The following is a 19,848-nucleotide window of genomic DNA, read 5'->3' as shown; positions in this document are numbered from 1 at the left end:
CACTTTTTGAGAAGAAAGAGTGATACAGGAAAAAAATAGGATTCTACATAATAATCCAGTCACTGATATAATTCAATATGTGGTTGAAATTTTTTAAATACTTTTTTTTTTAATGGTGCATTCCTGGGATCTGCTGAGCTCCAGGAAAACCCTACAAATTAATAGATACTGTTTATTGGAAATGCAGGCCATATTTTAACAGCAATAATTGCTCTATTTTTAGAAGGCCTACAAATAAAAAACTATTATAACAGTAGAGTCTGCTCATTCTTAATAATAAAAACTAGACCTAATTTTTATAGGGAATTTATTAAGTCTCAAGCACTATTCCAAGCACAGGGTTATATTCATTATCTCATTTAATTCCTATAATGAGACTATGAGATAGTTCATTAATTATTTCTTCCCTTTAATAATGTATCAACCAAGGCATAGAATTACTATGCATAGAAATTCACACCACTAGCAAGTGGTAAAGCATGGATTGGAATCAAACTCAATCCAGTTCTCAGGTCATTTGTCTTAATCACTATCTTTACCAGTATGTATGTATACAGTATTAGACTGATTTTGAGATAAAAATCTACTTTAACTGACTTTGTAAAAAGTCAGGGCAAGACTGGATACTACAAACTTGATGGAAAGTCAAGAGGACCATAAAGGTTTATTGGTTCACATGCAAACATTTACATTTCACTCTCCCTTTTCTGCATATATACACTAGTCATTCTCTGAGCTTCCCTGATCTCACTCATATTTCCAGAATTATTATCGTGTTCACTAAAATAATTGTTTTAAGCCACTAAGTTTAAGGTAGTATGATATACAGCAAAATATAACTAAGACACAGGCTAAATTGCTATCCATTCTCTGCACTCTGCCTATTCACCATCCTTGCTCCCTAATCCCTGGCAACCACTGAGTCTCCATTGCTTTTCCTTTTCTAGAATGATAGTTGTAATCATATAGTATGAAGCCATTTCATATTAGTTTCTTTTACTTAGTAATACAAATTTAAATTTCCTCTATGTCTTGTCATGGCTTGTCAGATCATTTCTTTCTATGCTGACTAATACTCCATGAATTAAATTTACCACAGTTAATTTATTCATTCATCTACTAAAGGATATCATGGTCACTACGAAGTTTTGGCAATTCTGAATAGGGCTGTTATAAACACCCTGTGTAGGGTTTTGTATGGCCACAAAAGCAAGGAGGGTGACTGCCTCATCCTGTGGTAAGAGTATGTTTGATTTTGAAAGAAACTACCAAAAGGTCTTCCTAAGTGGCTTTACCATTCTGTACTCCCACCACCAATGAATGAGAGTTCCTACTGCTCCACATATTCACCAGCACTTGCTGTGGTCTGTTTTGGATTTTCACCACTCTAATAGGTATCTCTGTTTTGATTTGCAAATGACTAATGACTTTTGTTGTTGAATGTTTAGTTCTGGGTTTTCTTTCACATGATTGTTTTTCATCTGTATGTCTTCTTTGGTAAGAGGTATGTTCACATCTTTTGCCCAGTTTTTAGTTGGGTTATTTTCTTATTATTGAGTTTCAAGGAATGTTATTATGTTTTGGATGCCAGTCCTTTTATCAGATATGCCTTTTGCAAATATTTCCTCCCAGTCTGTGGCTTGTCTTTTCATTCTCTTGTTAGTATTTTTCACAGAGCAGATGTTTTTAATATGAATGAAATTCAGCTTATCAATTATTTATTTCATTGATTGTGTCTTTGGCATTTAATAACATAGGTTATAACAAAGGTTATCTAGATTTTTTTCCTTTGTTATCTTCGAGGAACTTAATGGTTTTGCATTTTAAATTTAGGTCTATGACCCCTTTTCAGTTAATGTCTATAAATAGTGGAAAATCTGTTTCTACGTTCATTGTTTAACATGTGAATGTCTAGTGGTTCCAGCAACATTTGTTGAAAAGATTATCTTTTCTTCACTGCATCACTTTTGATCCTTCATCAAAGATTAGTTGACTATATTAGTGTGGTTCTGTTTCTGGGCTCTTCATTCTATTTATTCCTTTGATCTATTTGTGTATTATTTTGCCAATACCACAATGTCTTGCTTTCTGTAGCTTTATAGTAAATCTTAAAATGGGGTAGTGTCAATCCAACAACTTTGTTCTTTTTCAAATTTGTCTTGCTATGCTAAGACTTTTACCTTTCCCATATAAACTTTGGAGTCAGTTTGTCTATCCACAAAATAACTTGCTGGTATTCTCTTTGGGGTTGCATTGAATCTATAGATCAAGTTGGGAAGAACTGAGATCTTGATAACATTTAGTTATCCTATCCATAAACATGGAATATCTCTCCATTTATTTAGTTTTTCTTTGATTTGATTTTTTTCACCAGAATTTTGCAGTGATCATATAGATCTTGTACATATTTTGTTACACTTATACTTAAGTATTTCATTTTGTTTGGTGCTAATATACACAGCATTGTTTTTACTTTCAAATTCCACTTGGTTATTCCATATATATAGAAAATGACTGACTTTTATATACTAACCTTCTATTGTGCAACCTTGCTATAATAGCTAATTAGTTAGCAGGAGGTTTTTTCCTAGATTCTTTCAGATTTTCTACACAGACACTCATGTTCTCTACAAAGGAAGTTTCATTTCTTATTTCCTACTCTATGTATTTTTTTATTTCCTTTCCTGTGTTATTACATTAGATAGGAATTCCAGTATGATGCTGAAGAATGATGAGAGGGAACATCCCTTCCTTGTACCTGATCTTAGTGGAAAAGCTATTAGTTTCTTATGTTTGCTTTGTTGTTTTTTTTTAAGATGTTCTTTATCAAGTTAAGGAAGTTCATATCTATTCCTAGTTTTCTGAGTTTGCCATGAAGTTTTTATTGACTCTGACTTCATTTTCATTTTACTTTAACCACTGGTGTCAAGTGAAGATGGGAAGAGGAGCCAGCATCAAAAAAAATATTAAATGGTAAGTACATGAATTCAGCACTTACATTCAGACTTTTTTTTAAAAAGTGTCCTTACTAACTCCATATGTGTTGATTTCCTTAACATCTGTTCTGTATATTACCTTACTTGAGTGAATGAAGTTGTGAAATTGCTAGATTCTTTAGTTCATTTTATGTACCTTATGTTGTGTATTAACTTGAGAAGTTCAAAACTGATTACACCTTTACTGCTTAAAAGCTAATATAACTTTCCTTATTTCTTATGCATCAAAATGTCTAGTCAAAATAACACAAGGCAAGAGATAATTTGTTAAACAGTAGTATTCATTAGTTGCTTAATAAAAAAGCAGCTCTCTGAAACTAACCAGTTTTCAGAGGATGCTTATCAGAGCAGAGAAAACAGAGGACAGAGAGATGTCTCAAAGACAGAAATCATGTATGATATCTTACAGAAAAAGAGCAGGTAGCCAATGTCTTATAAACTAGAAAATAAGGAAGCAAGTCCTGCTGAGAAATCAATTTTTAAAAACTGTACTGAAAGTACTTACTTTAAGCAAGTCCATAAAAACTAAGGACCTCCTGCCCTAATAAGGCCAGAGAGGAAGTTGTTGTTCAACAAAACATAATTATGTGGGATGTACAAGAAGAACAATATTGAATCTAGTTCAGATCAAGCTCTTCTCTCAGTCATAGTGGTTAAGATTTATCACTAAGTGTTTGATGAAGAACTGGAGATTAACAACAAATCTAACAAATATGTTCAATGGGTTATTATCTATATGCATGAACCTGTATTTTAAATAATATATAGTTACCACTATATAGTTTGAAGACCACACCCTTCACAAATTAATTTTTACACTGTAAAAAAATCGCAGACACATCAAGCACACATACACACCCTACACATATGGAAATCCATACACACATAAATGTAAGTGCACACACATACACACACAAATACAAGTTCTTAAGATGCTGTCACATAAAGACAACAGCTCCATATATAGACTATAAAGTCTACCCAAAGGTGGTGGCAAAATTAGGTAAGCAGACCTTCATATAGATTCTTATCTCATTAGGGATTTGCTGTTATTTTTCCTGCATGCTTTTTTTCTGTGTTTTATCTGTAATTTATATGACACCAAGCACACATGATTTCTGTGTGCTTCGTGTTACATAAATTAGTTGGTTCCTTTTATATTTAAGCTATGTTTATACAATATTTAGATAATATTTTAATATAAAAATTTCACCTTTTCCCCACTTTGATTATATATTATCAGGTAGAAAGAAATTTTCAAATATGTGTGTGTGTGTGTGTGTGTGTGTATATATATTTATTTATATAGTTTGTATATATATAAATATTGTATCTTTGCAAGACTTTCATTTATAAAATTTTGCACTTATATTCTTTATCTAATTATGCTTAAATTCTTTCTCATTTAAATTTTTCCAACCACCGCTTACACATAAATTGACAGTTTCTCAGAGACAGAATTCTACTTTGAATAGAACAGAAAAATCAACAACTTAATCTGTAAGACCTATGCTTACTATGGGCTCAATTTAAAATGAGGAGACAAAGCAGGGAAAAAACCACCAGGACATGGGAATACCTATGGAATCCAGGGGAAGAGCTATTTCAATTTCTCAGGTAATTGATCCTATGAAAGTTCAAGTTGATTATCATAGTTATGTTTCAATTCATATATTTCAATTATAGATCGCTAGCATATAATTTTAAATTTTGTATTCTACTCTCATAAAAAATAATCTCTGAAATTTTTTATGACTTCAGTTAGTGTATTTTGTTGTATATTAGTTGTATGTTTTCAACTTTGTGTATGACCAAGGACCCAAAGTGGAAAATAAATATTTCAGTGAAGTAATCATGTTCTATTGTTTCTGGGATTCCAGAATTTTCCCAGATGTACAATCACTCCAACTGACTCTCTAAGATGCATGAGGAAATCTCCCATTTTGTTATAGTATATTTGTATTAATCATAAACAGCGGTATCATTTTTAGACTTCTTACAAATTTAAATTGTAATTATTATCTTGTTAAGTCTCACAAATATAAATGGCACAATAACTCCATTTAGTTCATGCTGTTTTTCTTTACCTTCAGCCACCAAAAGGAGCCAGAAATGTTTCTAGAATACTCTTATTAATTTTGCTTTTTGTTTTTTTAAATAATGAATTACTACCTTTATGCAAAGCTTGAGATCTGTTCCCTTTTATTAATTGAAAATGTCTGAATGTGGTTCTATGTGGAGTATGAGAAAATAATGCAACTTATAGTTTTGATAGTGCCTAATAATATTAATAATGGTTATCATTTTATTATATATATCAGATAGTAATATTTTGTTTTATAATAATAATGCTTAAATATTATGTATAACATCTTTCATGATCCTATGTACTTTACATATTTAATATTTTTAACAACTCTGTGATATATGTAATTTATTTTACCCATTTTTACAAATGAGGTATTAGAACACAGAGAATTTTAATAACTTGCCTAAGGTCATACAGTAAGAAGTTGAATCAGGATTCACAAAGAAGCAGTTTGTAGCTGGAATTTGTGTTCTTAATTACTACATTACACCGCTGCTTCTGTTCTAAAATGCCATCAATTTTAAGGAAAAGCATAATTTAATAATAACTTTTTGCAGAATAAAAGAAAGACAAAATTAAAAAGGAAATGAAAAGGAAGAGGAAGAGAAATAATGGCTAACATGTTTCCTATTGCATAAGTTAGAAAATATGTTTCACTTAAAAATGTAAAATGTAGAAAATGTGCCAATAAAAAATACATGCCATAATTTCTTTTTTATACTATGTTCTTAGGGGATAAATATAAAAGAAACCATTGCTTTACCTGAAACTTGGGCTAAACTGCCACTTGGATTAACCAAGACATTTAAAAAAGAAATGAATTTTGAAATTTAATATCCCTTAGTACATATTAAAGAGAGCAGATGTATGATAGAGGAGGAGGAGGAGGAGAATTTAAAAATAGAAAGAACTTCAAATCACTACAAGCTTTTGGTTTCATTAGAAGATTATTGTAATATTACTGGCCAACATGTACATGATAAAAACATTACACTCCAATGTTCAGGATCACAAAAAGTAATTGCAAAAATATTTGGGAATTATGGTGATGCAAAATTTAAATCTCTATCAATATAAATTATACTGAATATGGCTAAATAACTATTAAACTGTATGTTTTGTCTAGTGTTTCTATTCAGTTTTCAATACAATTAAATTGGTATTTTCCTGTGAACTTGAGGACTTCTAAGACACTACAACAGAGAAAAAAATATTTGCTGATGAAGCCTAACTTGTGGTGAGAAAATTTCTTTGACATCCTATTCTCTGGATAGTCAACACTCAGAGATGTAAGGGCCATTGTTGTTTCATGCTCCCCACATCTACTTTTCCTCTTGCATTAAGGGCACCTCCAGAGTTGACATATATACACATTTCTTTTAGGGAATTACTTTTCCTCCATCTCCTGTTCCATATACTTTTGATGCGGCTCAATGCAAGTCTGTGACTGCAGTCATTTCTCCACCTCATAAACCTCCATACGATTAAAGGTTCTCTGCAATAAAAGTGTGTGAGATTAGATCTAGATAAGAAGAGAGAATTTTTTAAGTCCCTATTCCATATTTTGTGAAGAGCTGTTTCCTCATCCCTGAATTCCCCTAGTTATACAATTTTTTAAATTATTTTTTTTCCTAAATTAGTCTCAGTTTCAGTCACTTTCAAACAAAAGAGCCAGGAAATAAAGTAGGAGATACTTCAATTCCAGTGACAATTTACTGTAATTAACTTTTCACAATTACTGTATGCCTAACATAATCTAACATTTAGGAAATATACATTATGTCCAAATAATATATGGCAACAAAACAAACCCATGAGTTTACCCTAATCCTAACAAAACAAAATGTAGGTAAGTTAATACTCTTCCTTCATTGCACATCCTGAGTTATTTCAGCATTCCACAAATTTCCAGCCATCTCCAATGGCATCTCAGATGGGACCCCACCAGCACTCCGAACTCCAGAGAGTACAACTGAACTGGGTATTCATTGGTGCATCCTGATATGTGGTTGCATCATAACCCAGAAAAACACACATTTTGTGTGTCACTATAGCTGAGTGTCTTCAAATAAAATACTCAGATTTAATCAGGGTGTATATCGAAAAAATCATCTGAGAAGAATGTTAAAAGCACATATAGATCGGGCCCTACCCAGACCTTCTACAGGACAAACTTCTGGAGGATGGACTCAGGAATTTAATTTTTAATAATGTTTACAATGTGATTGTGATGTTCACATCTCATTAACAATGTTTACCATATTCTCTTGGTGCATGTGCATCAGCAAAGGAAAAAAAGCTAACTTTACTCTGGGATAACAAAACTCTATAATTAATGAGAGAATCTAAAGTTTAGCACCACAGTGGTGGCACTCAGTAAATATTTGTTACATGAATGAATGAATTAGTGAATCAAAGGATGAATGTATGGTTTGTATGTTATGTGTCAACCAAGCTGAGTAAGTTCCTTTGTGAATTTCCATAGCATATAAAAAGTAACACAATTCCTGTTACTTTGTAGAGTTTCTGTTCATTATAACACTGGCCCTAGGGTATTGCTGCATCTTTTTAATCTCTATGCATGAAAATAAACTATTAAATTCTCAGGCACTTTTTAATTGAATATTTACTATTCATTAGTTGGATGATACGTGATGGAGGAGCTGGAAGGACATGCAATGATATGAGAAGCATGAAAAACAGCTATAATAAAGCCCCAGTTCTTACAGAGCTTATACTCATGCACTTATTTTAAGATACTTTTATCTCAAGTAGGCAAGTTTGGCCAGGCCTAGATGTGAATCAAGACTAGGATGGAAGGCACAATGTTTATTAAATGTAGTCTGAGTGCTGAGAATGACAGGATGAAGGCTGGACAATGACCAAGGGAGAATCTTATGTACAACTAACCTTAGAGAAGCATGCATATGCGATCTCTTTAGAGCAAGTGTATCTGCAGTTGTCTACCCATGAATGTGAGGAAACACTAGGATACTCGATTTCCTTTCCATAATGGAACTATGCAAAGATTTAATCATATAATTTGTAAGAAATTTATGTACCTCATAGATCATAATATCATCTCATATGACTCACTTTTAATTCAACAAAGAAGCATGATAGTAAATAGCTGTTGTGTTGTCTTGTGAGCAACCACTCCCCCTTGCTCATTATTTTCCTATGGGAAAACAATCTCCCCCACTCTCAATCCTATCAGTTAGTACCAATGGCTACAACATAACCATTGTTATATATAAATTACAGCAGCTAGTGACCTTTTCAGTACATTGAAGGAGTTCACATGCAGAGGAAAGCAAAAGCAAGAGAGACAGAAAGAGGGAGAAGAAGAGGGGAGAGTGAGAAAGATGCGGGATAAGGAAGAAATAGAGAGAGAGGGAAGAGAGCCATTGTTTGAGGTTCTGACTTTATTTGTTCCTAGCCTAGATTCCTGCCTTTGAATCTGTCAGTTGTGTGAGGAGTATTAAATTCCTCATTTAGTTTGAAGAAGTTTTGATTTTAGGTCTATTAACATTCAATAGCACAAATCCTGCTGATAATCCTGATCATCTCAATGATTCAAATCAAGGCTGGTATCAAGCATATCTGGGATTAGGCTGGGTTTCAGGAGAAGCTGAGGGTGTCAGTCACCACCTCTGGATTCCAGAAATCCCTCAACACAAAACTCAGCATTAAATGTGATACCTCTGGGAGGATGGTATTATGAATTAGTTTACCGAGGCCACAAAAGTAGGATAACTTTATCATCTAAATCAGTAAGTTTAAAAGGGAAAAGGAACAATTAAAAATTAGAAGAGTAGACGTGAACCAAAACTGTCCCAGGAAAATCAAGATGTATAGTCCCTGGACTAAGAAAGAAAGGAAAGATCCTTGGATTTTAAGGCAAATAGGCTCAAATAAGGTCAAATCCTGTCTGTCAGGGCACGCTATTGAGCAATTCAGTTCAGCACTTAGAACTCCAGTTTCTTCATTCAGAACATGGAGATGACACTTTTTCTAATGTTATGAAGATCAAATGATATGCTGGCTATGAAGACACTGACAAACCAAACAGTTCCTTGTTACTTGTTGTTTTACTGAGACCTGATTTTAATCAAAGGGAAGGATCAGAAGAAAGACAAAAGTAAAGAAAACAGGATGAAAGGTGGCAAAGAAAGACTGAATGCTGAGCATGGATTCTTTATTTTCTTCAATGTATCAGTTATAGCCTATTTTGAAAGCAACGGAAGTGCACTAGAGGGAGGGTATTGGCGCAGCTTCTGGTATCTTTGTAGGAAAGGTGTTTTGTGAATGTTTCCCTCAGGGATATTGATCATTAGGGAGCAAGCAGTCTGCTCAGCTTTACCATCCAGAGTAAATCTGGACCTTCAGTAATCCACATAAACATTATGTGTTCTACTTAAGAAAATACCTGTAAAGAAACCTCCCATTTTAATTAGCTTCTGTTTTACAATTTAGGGACAGACTGGATAAGAATTTGGAGGCTAGTTGCAGTTCTGTCACTAATTACTTTTGTGACTTAACTGTGTAATACTTGATCACCGATATATGGTTCTCTAAACTGAGCAGGTTGCAAACTGGAGCAGAGACTTTAGAACAACTACTTTGTTGTCAACCCAAGTGCTTTTAACATCTGGCTCCGTCAGTTACCTGGGGGCAATATTTATTTTCTCTCTGTAGATGAAATTTAGTTTTTTGCAATCATCTATATGACATGGTTTTCCTGAAATATCAAAGTGAAATTCTGAGGTACAACATCACTGTATTATTTTTCAGCTACATTTTAATAAGCATATTATTTTATAACACCTATATTAATACACCTATACTTTGCCTTGGTCACAATATGTGATCTGTTTACTTCAAAGAAAAGCGCACACATGCCACCATGCATGGCCACATATTGGAGAAATCCTTGCCTCAAGAGCAGAGATGGTTTTAGGTGCAATCTTTTGGAACTTTACTGTTTACCAGGTGCCCACACTTCTCACAGTGTGCCGAGACCAATTATAAAACATGTTCTACAACCAATGACCTTGGTGCAAAAAAACGCTCTTGATGATGAATTGCTGCTTTCAGAGTTTTCCAAATTGTGAAGGTACCATCTCATTTCAACAGTAAAAAAACATTGCTTTTTTTGTTTTTGTTTTTGTTTTTTTGGTTTAGGTTTTAAAATAGGCAGTATTTTCTCCCAGAGTATTAAAGAAAGGTACTCAAAAGGAAAAAGTTAAGTGAGGGAGAAAGGAAGTATGAAAATGCTGCTTGAAGAATAAAGAGGATATTATCCCAGTACAGTTTTTATTAAAACATTTTCCTTCACACTATAATATTCTCTTTATGAAGCAAAGATATAGGCTTCTCATTGATTATAATCTGACCTCATTAATATCTTTTGAGGTCCTCCAGGAAATGAACTGGTCAGCTTCCTGGTTTTCATTTTTTCTTTTGAAATTTCATACTCATAAATCTTGATGTATAGTCAGTGTTTATGAATGTTCATGCATATGTCTCAATTCATTGGAAGAATTAAAACAAATTCTTTTGTTACTTAACACATAATTTCATGTTTTTCAGACATAATATCTTCTTTCTCTGCTCCTTAAGTCTTGAAAAGCCCTCTTCTACCTTGTCTAAAGATAAACACAACCACCTTTAAAGATTCAGAACAAATGTTACCCTCCCTGGGAATTATTTTTACCTCATTGTCCATTTTTTCCTGAATGGAACCACTCATTTATATATCTTCCTATTATAATAATTATAATGCCTGCATTTTTTAGGACATTAATATACTTACAAATACATATATATTTATATTTACATGCCTTTCCCCAACTAGAATATAAACCCTTGAGGTCAACTGTACTTCATTAGTGTATCACAGGGTCATACAGAGTCAGTATTCCACAATCCTACAATGAATAGAGGTACTATGAATGCCATAAAATCATGATGAGAGGCAATGTGGTTTTCCCCATAATTTTCTTTTCAATATTGCCCCCCTCAGTAAATGTACATAATAATGTCCTAATATGCAGTGTTAGAGTTATATTTGAGTAAGTATGTTCATAAGGGTAGTTAGCCAATTTACCTAATAAAAGGGAAGATTCCTAACATAGGTGTAATAGTTGAACGAGAAGTTTGATTACTATTTCACAGATCCTCTACTTCATCTTGTTTACAAATATACACTCTCAATATGGGATATGATTTTTCTTATCTGCTTACTAATTTTATTAAAAATATAGCATTAAAATGCTGAAATGCCTATTTATTTTAATGTCTTATTATCTCACTGAACACCTAGAATATATAATTATTGCAATATCCCTTTTAGGGTAAATAAAAAGTCTTAGCCTATTGATATTTCCTAATAATATGAGTGACTTCTTTGCTGTAAAAGGCAAAACTTCATATTCTTCAAAACTACATTTAGCATGTTTATAAATCATATTTTTGTGAATAAAATTAGTAATATACCAAAGCCACTGAAAGTAACATCTAAACAAGTACAACAAATAATTTCTTGGTGTGGTGCTCTCAATCTCTCCTTTTAAGGCTGATGGGCTATTATTAACAGCATGATTGAGGCATGATTGAGATACAAAAAGCCTTGAACACATTTAATGTGCACAATTTGATAAGTTTCTCTGTTTCATTGACTCAACACATTTTCTCATGCAGTATCACCCCACACCCAGATTCCCTGAGAATACCCTGGATAAACAATATCAAGTGTACAAAGAAAGTTATTTTTTAATGGACTATTAAAAATATTTATGTTTGAAATATCATAAAATGTTTATTTACTGAGAAATTATCAAACCAATGAATAGTGGTAGACAATTTGGGGGACCTAAAATGTTCAAATGGGCATCCAGAATAAAATCTTGAAGCATATGAACTTTGGGGTCAGATTCAGGTTTGAGTTCCAGTGCTCTGTCACTCATGGTCTAACGTGGGATGTGTTACTCTAAACTAAAAATAAATGCAGTTCTACCATGAAAATGATGAGACACAGTAGAAATCTAGCCCACATTTATTTTACAAGTGTAAAATAAATATCTTAAGCAATTCTACTAGTCTGTTAATATTAAAAAATATGCAAATATAATAATGTTTGGTGAGTACATTCTTCTTCAACAATTCATACTGTGAACATTATAGTGCCTTCATAATGTTGCTATGTTGTCCACAAACAAACTCAAAATAGGACATGACCATCAGCTTCCTCTGCAACATTTCATCAAATCTAATTTAGAAATAGATATCAGTATGCACAAATATCAATGATTTGTGCAAGGAAAACATAAATGTTAAGTGCCATAGTTAAATTTTACCACTATTTCCTCAGCAAATAGTTAATTATATAAAGGCAGGGTGCACAGTTGGAGAATTTGTGGTATTTGTTGGTAAAGCTGAGGAAAACAAACTTGAACAAATGTATGACATCATGAAGGTTGTCCTATGCCATACCTTTGTATTGGACTCACATTTTGTAGTTAGATCTTTTTTAAATTAGAATTTTGGTAATCTGCTTTTCAAGTGATATTTCAATTATTATACAAATTAAATACTGTGTTTAAATATTTAACTTTAACCTTGCTTTATAACCTTAACTTACATGATATTTTCAGTGTCTAACTCCACATTACTTCAACAGAACAATTCAAAACCTGTCCTGTACCTTAAAATCTTTTGTACCTTAAATTATATATTTCATCAGAAAACTACTATACCAAAAAATCTATATTTTATCAGAAATTCCAAAACTAACTAATGGTGACAGAGAATTTTGTATTTGTATAGTAATTAACCATTCTACTTTCCTTACTGTGGTTTTATTAACTCTGGTGACAGCCATTTAGCCTTAGGAACACTTCCATCTATAGCAGTCCCTCCAAAATGCACTGTAGAGATGGTTTGTGGGAGGTAAACTCTCTCTGCTTTTGCTTATCTGGAAACTGTTTAATCTTTCCATCAAATTGAAATGATAATCTGGCCAGATAGAGTATTCTTGGTTTGAGGCCCTTCTGCTACTATTGCATTAAATATACCATACCCACTCCCTTCTGGCCTATAAGGTTTCTGCTGAAAAGTCTGATGATAGCCTGATGGGTTTTCCTTTGTATGTGATCATTTTTCTCTCCCTGGCTGCTTTTAATAGTATGTCCTTATCCTTGATCTTTGCCACTTTAATTATTATATGTCTTGGTATTGTTTGCCTTGTGTCCCTTGTGTTGGGAGATCTGTGTACCTCCATAGCCTGAGAGACTATCTCCTTCCCCAGATTGGGGAAGTTTTCAGCAAGCACCTCCTCAAAGAGACTTTCTATCCCTTTTTCTCTCTCTTTTTCTTCTGGTATCACTATAATGCAAATATTGTTCTGTTTGTAATGGTCACTCAGTTCTTTCAATTTTCTTTCATTCCTAGCCTTTTTTTTCTCTAAGCCTCAACTTCTTTGTATTCCTCTCTCTAATTTCTATTTCATTTATGGTGTCCTCCACTGTATCTAATCTGCTTTTAAAACCCTCCATTATGTTCCTTAACAATTGTATCTCCATCCTGAATTTGTTTCTGAGTTCCTGAATATTTTTCTGTAACACCAGAAGCATGTTTATGATTTTTATTTTGAAATTTCTTTCAGGAAGATTGATGAGATTAGTTTCATTTGACTCTTTTTCTGGTGTATGTATGATTTTGCTTTGAACCATGTTCCTTTGACATTTCATATTTATATATGGCACCCTCTGGTGCCCAGAAGCTCAGTGCTCTGGTGTTCAGCCCCTGTAGCAATGTTGGGGGTCACAGGGTAGTGGTGCTGGTGCCTGGGGTGAGGAAAGAGCTGTTTCCCGCTTTCCAGCTGCTATGTCTGTTTCCATTGCCTGAACCAGTGGGCCGAGCTCCCAGGTGTAAGCCTCTATGCTTTGTGTTTGTAGCTGCTGTAGGCAGGGCTTCCCTCTGGCTAGCCTGATGCCAGGGTAGGGGTTGCCAGTTTGCGAGTCAGGTGCAGGCTGGCTGGGAGGAAGATGCAGTAGGCTGTATATCATGGTGGGGAGTTTTGGTGTTGCGTAGCTGGCCAGGGGGATGGAGCGCCTGAAGATCCTGAATGTTCCCAACCTGCTGGGCAGAGTGCATCCGGACAATTTTGTCTACCTGTCCTTTCTCCTGAGCAGTAAGCTCTGTGCAATCCTGCCCTGTTAGCAGCCTTCTCACTGTTAGGAAGTTGCTCATACTGCCCATCCAGAGCAGCCAGATATGGATCCCTGTTTTCTACAAGCAGCTGGAATCTCAATCTCTTGAGGTATTCTGCCTGTCTTAGCTTTCTAACCCCACTAATCACCAGAGCACCATGCAATGTAGGTTCATGCTCCCAGAGCAGATCTCCAGGGCTAGGTGTTCACCTGTCCCAGGCCTCCACTCTCTCCCAGCACCATTTCTCTTCCTCCCGCCAGTGAGCTGGGTTGGGGGAAGGGCTTGGGTCCCGCTGGGTCACGACTCTGGTACATTACCCTGTTCCATGATGTCTGCTCTGTTCTCCAGGTTTATGCACTCTGGCACAGTCTTCTTTCCTGTTGCTCTTACAGGATTAGTTGTATAAGTTATATTTTCATATTAAAAGTCGTTTTAGGAGGAGGTCTCTGTCTGACCTCTCATGCCACCATCTTTAATTCTCACAGAGAATTTTGAAGAACCTGAAGTTCTCAAGAAGGAACCCAGCATAGTTCAGAAGAATATGGACTTGGGGCCAAATTTTGCTTTGAGTCTTGGTGCTACATCTTAGTGACAATGTATTATTGGTGATGCTGCTGAGCTTTTCTAAGCTGCAGTTTTCTCACTGTGAAATAGGAATGCCATCAATCATTCAATAAATATTTATTGAGTCCCAGGGTATGTCAGGCACAATGCAAAATGATGAGACAATAATGTGAATTAACTTATAGAAATATAAATGTTAAATGAAAGTCAAAGTGGAAGCTATTTTGACTAAGTCCTACTTAACTAATTAGAGCAATCAATAAATTCCATTTTGTTGGTGAAACTTTCTAAACGAAGCTCAAGGCATGAAAAATGCACCGACAAGAGGCTTCTTGCTAAACCATCCATGCACTTCTACTTTCAGAAATCTTTGAAAACTTCTATAACAGCTGCACTTGTTATTATAATAAATTTATAATACAAACTGCAGACATATGAATGTATAAAGAAATGTTTCTCCAAAAACCAAGCTAAATACTATGGAAAAAGCGAAAATGTAAAATAATTGTATAAAATGCCATTTTAACTAAGCATAGCCAAAGCAAATAAAAGATTAGGAAAATTCATAAAATTTGAAGTAGAATGAGTTCAGATTAATTTCCAAGTATCTTAAGTTCTTGGTCTCTTTGCAGAAACTAAAAATGGTAATCAAAGACAATGAATTATAGGTTTGTTAATGAGAAAGGGATTACAGTAATATCTAATCAGATTCATACTAAACATCTTTTTTTCTACAAAGATTGGTGAATGAATGATATAAATTTAAGAATAATATTGCAATGTAAATGTCTTATAATAAGTTCTTTTAATTATTTCTTTTCATCCCTTATCTAAAGAAATATTGATCATTCATTCATTTATTATAAGAGCTATTAGTCTGAAGTGCTTACTATTGTGTTTGGAGATGAATGTGTGCTCCCCGTGTGCTATTTTAGATTTTGAAAGAAGTGTCTTCCAATGTATCTACAGTTATTCAGTTGCTAATCAAGGTATTACAATTCAGTGCGCTTCCCCAGATGAAACTTTCATATGAATTTAGTGTACGTGTCCATAAAATTGAGGTCCTTGCTTCCTGTATTTCTCTTCCTTGTGAATGCCCACTTCCCAGTTGCTTAAATGTCAAGTTCCACATCAATCCCACATAGTCATTTTATGGTGTTCTATGTCTCCAGTTTATGCTGAATATTTAGACAAAAACTGAAAATTCTGAGAATGCCCTGTTTGCAAGCCAACAACCTACCTTCCCAGTTTTATATATGTTTACTGACAGAAGACATCAGGCCCCTCTCAGGGTCACAGACCATTCATTATTCACAGCTGAAACTGCAGCCAGAGTAGGAGCCTAGCAGGGGCAGCACCTTCAGCCCCATTCCCTGAAAGGTGACAACAAGGGCCAGATGTTCACCAGAGCATTTTCACCACAGGAGAAGAACCTTGGGATCCAGCACCATTTACTCTTTCCTCCTAGAATAATGAGGTAACCCCCTGACTTCAACCATCAACAAAGTTATTTTTTCATTTCCCTACATGAAAGACTAAAACCTGCAGGACAGCCTTGGGTAAACCAAGTGCTAATAGATGGGATGAGGTGGGGAAGTAGAGAAGCTCAATATTCACTACATAAATTTCACTTTGCTCTCCTGTTTTCATTGTGCTCCCTCTAACTTCAACTTGATTTCTATTTCCAGCCTAGGTATCTTATGTTTTATGGTCTCCAGGAAATAAAACTCCAGTTTTCTGCCAGAGAGGCACCATTAACCCAGTTCTCAGAGTGCAGAGGAAACCTGTGGTTCCATGTAATCTTTATTTAGCCTTCAAAACAACCCTCTTTTATCCAAAACTTTACAAAGATCCTAGATGTCACCAATTCCTGGGCCTTAGGGAAATTGGGTAATTGACACATTAAGCTTTACCTGCTGCCAGCCTAGGATTCAAATTTCTTGGACTGACTCAGCCATCTCCTACATTTGCATTGTTGTTCCAAAATACTACTTTTATCTTCCATTCTTCATGTCCTTGTCAATATAGGTCATATGAAAAAGCTCTTTTCTCTCATATCTCAGTGAGATATCTGAAAAGCTAAGGTGAAAGTATCAGTTGAAGTCATCACCTTTGTCTAGAAGTTTTACCATAAAATCCACAGTAACAAGGACCACAGCATTTGCAAAGAAATCTGGGGACATAAATCCTAAAAGGTTATAGCAAAGTGCTTCAGAGAGGCTGCACAGCTGTAACCATGTATTTTCCATACTGCTTCAAAAAAAAATGAAATCACTTCTAAAAAGTTTATGTATATCAGCTGTTGAGACTCTTTTAATCTTTCTCTTTTAATCTGTTAATCTGAATGGTTTCATAGAAAGCCTTAAGAAAGGCAGTTACCTAAATTTCTTCATACTAGAAGGAATAAGCATATTAGAGGGGAAAAGAATGAGTTATAGGAACAATCTCAAATCTAGTACCACATATTATTACTCTCTTAAAAATGAAATTATGAGGCACCAGCTGTTAGTTCCCATTTTATTTCACATAAATGGAACCACACATATTCATAACCCTGCCGTATAAAGTGCTACAGAATATAGAAAAGGGCTGACAGTGCATAATTTACATGAGCTTTGAATATTTTCATTCAGTGTAAACAGAAACTTTCTGTGAGGTTCATTTGTCAAATGTCTTGGTCAATATTATTGCTTTCAAGTTACACAGTTTAGATTCTGAAATAATGTGTTACTAACCACAAGAAAGCAAATATGGAACTGGATTTTAGTGATGTGATTTTTAAAACTTTAGGCAATTTGCAAAATAAAAGTAATATCCACAAAAACATGAACCTATTTTTATGCAGCAATAATGTAAAACATTCACTTAAACCTTACTTTTTTCATTTTCAATTGATTGCTCTAACTTTATGAAAACAGCATAATAGCTTATACCATCTTTAGACTAAAAGATGCTGAAACTTCAAATTACAGTTTTCCCCTACTCTGTCACATTCACTAGCAACATTGCAAATAATGAAGGTAAATTACTGCTAGTTTTTTACTGACTGTGATTTTACAATGGGATCTATACAAGTATAGATTATTATTTATGAAATGCTTAAAGAAAAGGTTGATGTATCAAATATTTTCTTTCATTAAAAAAATTAGTTTCAACTGCACAGTGGAAAGTCTCATAAATGGAAAAACTGTCATTTGCAATGACACAATGGATATTAAAGTCCATGACAGTAAAAAGCAATCCAAGGATTCTGTGTATGACTACAGGAACGTACAAAAGAAAAGTTTCCAGAGGATAGCATTTTTCTTACCCATCTATCATTCAGTGTTGTCTAATGTGTCAACCTGATTAAACTAGAACTATATCCCTAAGAATCATCATTACTTTATGTTCTGGGTTATTTGCCCAAAAATCAAATTTTGGAGATTTAGGAGGAAAAAGTGATTAGGAGATTTTACTGTTGAATGTCCACATGATCAGAGATAGTAACTGTCACATGCAGATACTAGTTAATTCATTTTTCATCACTTTTTGATGTTCTCCATTAAACTCTCCTTCCTAACTGTCAAAACTGATGACAATATAGTGACCCCAGGCACTCCTCCATCAGTTCTTCCTCATGTATGCATTCTGAGTTAGATGAAACTGGCTTTGGGGGCTCTGGTAATTGTCTTTTTTTTTTTTTTAAGGTATCACTGATATACACTCTTATGAACATTTCACATGAAAAACATTGTGGTTACTACAACTCACCCATATTATCAGGTTGCACCCAAACCCCATTGCAGTCACTGTCCATCAGTGTAGTAAGATGCCACACAGTCACTACTTGTCTTCTCTGTGCTACACTGTCTTCCCCGTGATCCCCGCTACACCATGTGTAACAGTCATAATACTCCTCAATCCCCTTCTCCCTCCTACCCCACCCACACTCCCACACCCCTTCCCTTTGGTAAATGCTGGACCCTTCTTGGAGTCTGTGAGTCTGCTGCTCTTTTGTTACTTCAGGTTTCCTTCAATGTTATACTCCACAAATGAGGGAAATCATTTGGTACTTGTCTTTCTCTGCCTGGCTTATTTCACTGAGCATAATACCCTCTAGCTCCATCCATGATGTTACAAAGGATAGGATTTGTTTTCTTTTTATGGCTGAATAATATTCCATTGTGTATATGTACATCTCCTTTAGCCATTTGTCTACTGATGGACACTTAGGCCGCTCTTCTATATCTTGACTATTGCAAATAGTGCTGTGATAAACCTAGGGGTGCACATGTCTTTTTGAATCCGAGATCTTGTTTTCTTTCAGTAAATTCCTAGAAGTGGAATTCCTGGGTCAAATGGTATTTCTTTTTTTAGTTTTCTGAGGAACATCCATATTGCTTTCCACAATAACTGAACTAATTTACATTCCAGCCAGCAGTGTAGGAGGGTTCCCCTTTCTCTGAATCCTCACCCCCATTTGCTGTTGCTTGCTTTTGGATGGTGGCCATCTTAACTGGTGTGAGGTGATATCTCATTGTGGTTTTAATTTTCATTTCTCTGAATGTGGAGCATCTTTTCATGTGCCTGTTGGCCATCTGTATTTCTTCTGTGAAGAAGTGTCTGTTCATATTCTCCACCCATTTTTTAATCAGGTTATTTGCTTTTTGTTTGTTGAGATGCATGACTTTATATATTTGCGAAGTTAACACTTTGTCAGATATGTCGTTACAAATATATTCTCCTGCACTGTAGGATGCCTTTTTGTTCTGTGCTGTACAGAAGTTTTTAGCATGATGCAGTCCCATTTGTTCAATTTGGTTTTGTTTCCCTTGCCCGAGGAGAAGCGTTCAGGAAAAAGTTGCTCATGTTTATATTCAAGAGAATTTTGCCTATGTTTTCTTCCAAGAGTTTTATGGTTTCATGACCTACATTCAGGTCTTTGATCCATTTTGAGTTTCCTTTGGTGTATGGGGTGAGACAATAATCCAGTCTCATTCTCTT

This window comes from Manis pentadactyla, chromosome 8 (assembly GCF_030020395.1).
Source record: "Manis pentadactyla isolate mManPen7 chromosome 8, mManPen7.hap1, whole genome shotgun sequence".
NCBI lineage: Eukaryota > Metazoa > Chordata > Mammalia > Pholidota > Manidae > Manis > Manis pentadactyla.
The sequence above is the reverse complement of the archived record's forward strand: the minus strand, read 5'-3'. Positions refer to the sequence as shown.